Source organism: Gorilla gorilla, chromosome 21, assembly GCF_029281585.2.
Source record: "Gorilla gorilla gorilla isolate KB3781 chromosome 21, NHGRI_mGorGor1-v2.1_pri, whole genome shotgun sequence".
In the NCBI taxonomy this organism is placed as follows: domain Eukaryota; kingdom Metazoa; phylum Chordata; class Mammalia; order Primates; family Hominidae; genus Gorilla; species Gorilla gorilla.
Window position 1 is genome coordinate 66,932,202 of NC_073245.2, and position 3,838 is coordinate 66,936,039.

The following is a 3,838-nucleotide window of genomic DNA, read 5'->3' on the forward strand; positions in this document are numbered from 1 at the left end:
GGTAATGATGCCAGAGAGGAAGTCAGCAAGAGTGTGGGTCCTTTATGACTCCCCATGAGTTGCTGTACCAACTGCGAATGACCACATCTGGACCTATGTCATAGAAATATCTCCTGTTTGGTTAAGCCATTATAGATGGGTTTCCAGTATATGCAACCAAACGGAATCCTAACAGCCAAAAGGGGTTTATTTCCATGGTATTTTGTAAACATTGTGAACAGCAAAACCTGGCAGATATGTGGATTTAGAACAGGTTTTGTGTGTGTGTGTGTGTGTGTGTGTGTGTGCGTGCACGGTGCTTTGAGTGAATGGAGTTTTTACACGCCAGTGTCAGGGCTGCCTTCTCTGTGAGACACAGTAAGCGCGGTGCCTGGAACCTATGATACTTTTTCTTTTTTGAGATAGGATCTTGCTCTGTCGCCAAGCCTGGAGTGCAGTGGCAGGATCACGGCTCACTGCAGCCTCAAAATCCCAGGCTCAGGCGATCCTTCCATCTCAGCCTCCTGAGTAGCTGGGATTACAGGTGCACCACCATGCCCAGCTAATTTTTTATTTTTTGTAGAGACTAGGTCTCCCTGTGTTTCCCTGCGTGGTCTGAGGTGATCCTCCCACCTCAACCTCCCAGAGTGCTGGGATGATAGGCATGAGCCACTGTGCCCAGTTTCATGGTACTTTTAAGATCCATGAAAATGTTTTTACTTTCTTCTAAAATCAGAAGAAAAAAATTCATTTTGGATTTTATTTGTCTTTATACCAACTCAGCCATATAGTATAATTTTAAAGACCTTTTTATGGAAAAAGGGGCCCATAAAGGCAACAATATTTATAGCCCATGAATTTATACAGCCTAGGATACCTCCTCATGTCAAAAAGAAATTGGTCTCATTTCTTCTTGTTAATTTTCCATTCCAATTTCTTCCTTCTTTGGATAAAGGAACATATATCTGCATTTAGCAGAGGAGGTGGGGGCACTGGAAAGGCTTCAGCCTTTGACAGAGCTGGGTTTGAACCCTGGCATGACTACACAAGTTCTTTCATTTCTCTGGGTATCAGTTTTATAAAATGGATTGATTAATATCATGTATTTAATCAACAATCTGAATGCCTATGATGTAGAAGTGATTTCTGTAGTGGGGTAGCACTCTTATGAAGACTATAGAAATTGATACATGTGGAACCCAATATTTGGCTCATGTTTGTCACCCAGTAAATATTGTTTTTTAAATCACCTTCCATTTGGCTGTGAGTTGCTTGCCTATTGCACAGTCCAGTTACCTTCTCTACTGCTGTGTGGAACACTGGGATCAGGAAGGTGGCTTCCTCTAGGAATACAGTCCTCAATCTTTGCAAAAGAGTGATCCTTTTCACTTGTGTGTAATTAAGACCACATGTTTCTTCCCACAGTCATGACCATGAGATTCCATCATTCCTCTCTAATGACTTTGTTCTGTATCACTGTTTGTAAAATGCATTCCCCACACACAGCAATCAGAGAACAGTGTAACATCGGTTAATTCAAAGACCCACTTATTCAACTCTCATTGGAAGAAGCTGTCAGGATTTCAAACATGGTTTTTTGTTGTCGTTGTGGGGATTTTTTTTTCTGCCTTATTATAACTCCCTTGCAGATCCATCTGTGAAAAAAATCAATTGGTTATTAGAAAAATGCACATTTCCCCATTATAATATTATACTGTGCCTCATCAGAGTGCACTGAAGATTTTGTAGTACGTTATAAAAGTGCCAAATATAATTTGTATGTAAATGTCTTATGTAAAGTCTTACTTTTATTTTTCTACTGCATACAGAAAAACACACCAAGTGAATTTGAGGCAAACACAATGATAGATCCCACTGTGATAAGAAAACACCCTAATGCAAAGTTGCCAGTAGGAAAGAAGACCCTTCCCTTGTGTTACTTTGTTTAGAGCCTGTTTGAGAAATATCAGCGCTTCATTTCTACAGCAGACAGATAACTAAGGTTTCATTTCCTCTTCTATCAAATGTGCCCATTTCAACCCATTTGTCTCCTGCCTGGTTCAGGAATTTTTAAAGAGGCACCAGAGAGAATTGTGTGCCATGATATTCTACCCTGGATGGGAATGTGATCCTCTTGACACTGCCTTGTTGACACAGAACAAATTAACTCTATGATTGCCAAATCTTTTCCACTTTCCTGTTGTGTGGACAGGGCGTAGCTGGAGAGGCAGCATTGAGGTAAATCCTCACGGGACCATCCTAAGGACAGGGCACTCCCTTCCTTATCTGACCTGTGATTGGATGCCTAGAGTGTGCCTGGTAGTGGGTGGGGGCAATTGCTTTAAGAAATCTGGTGGTTTGAAGCTCTAAACACATTCAACACACCATTTAACTATGCGTTCAGATAATTTGGGGAAACTATGAATGTCTGAATCTCTCAAATATGTTCCTGTTGTGTCTTCCATTTCATCTTTTCTCAACCTATTGTTTTGCTGAAAGCCAAAGTTTCCCAGGGGAGCAAGGAATGATAATTTATGATGTGGTTTAGCTCTGTGTCCCCACCCAAATCTCACCTTGAACTGTAATCCTCATGGGTCGAGGAAAGGGCCTGGTGGGAGGTGACTGAATCATGGGGGTGGTTTCCCCCATGCTGTTCTCATGATAGTGAGTTCTCATGAGTTCTGATGGTTTCATAAGTGGCAGTTTCCCCTGTGCTTGCTCTCGTTCTCTCTCTCACCTGCTGCCATGTAAGATGTGCCTGCTTCCCCTTCCACCATGATTGCAAGTTTCCTGAGGCCTCCTCAGCCATGCAGAACTGTGAGTCAATTAAACCTCCTTTATAAATTACCCAGTCTCAGGTAGTATCTTTATAACAGTGTGAAAATAGACTAATTCAATTTATTAAGGGATCACATCCTTTCAGTTAAGAAAGCTCAGAGTAACATATATAATACATTCACTCATGCATTTATTTATTCCTCAAATGTGACTAACACCTTAATATGTGCCAAGCATTTTGTTAGGTTTGGTAGTCTTATGAGTCAGATTATTTAGCTGAGCCTAAAGAGATGACCCCTGCTAGTGTTACAGTCTTAGAATCATAAAGAACTGAATCTCAAACCTATGTTACCTTGATCAACTTACTCAACTGAATTCAACCCTTTGCAACCAAGATTCTTCATTGTAAACTAGGAAGCATAATAGTACACATTCCCTGGGTATTATAAGGCTGTAATGAGATCATAGACACAACAACAGACTCTAACCCCAAAGTAAGATGTCAACAGGGGTAGTAGGAGTTGAGGTCATTTTGTAAAAATTAACATTAATATGATTAACCTGCTATTCCATTCAGAGCTGGCTTCATGGATATATGACCCATGCAGTCACTCAGGGCTCTGCTCTTAGAAAGGCCCTATGCTTGATTTAATGCTCTGATGTTGCTAACCTGAGCTTCTTATTAATTGAACTGTTGGCTCTACATTTTGATTTTGCATAGGATACCACCAATTAGGTAGCTAGTTTGGGTTCCAGTGTAAGAGGTGTCTAATATGTTAAATATGTTTTATATAGAGCCTGGAGAGTGGTTTAGGAGCTCACCCAGAAGCGGAAAAGTGGGAGGAGGAGTTGGATGAGGAAGAATTGACAATAGTGCATATGCATGCAAAACACATCATTTATGCTTCACCACTACTTAATAGGGAAGTAATGCTTTTATATCCATTTTATTGATAAGAAACATGAGTGACAGAAAATTTAAACTTTTCCAAATCACTGGGCTGGTGAGCACTATCTTAGACTACTCTCTAGATTAGAGAGTTCAGGGAAACACTGTGTGCTCATGGGTTTCAGCAGGTCT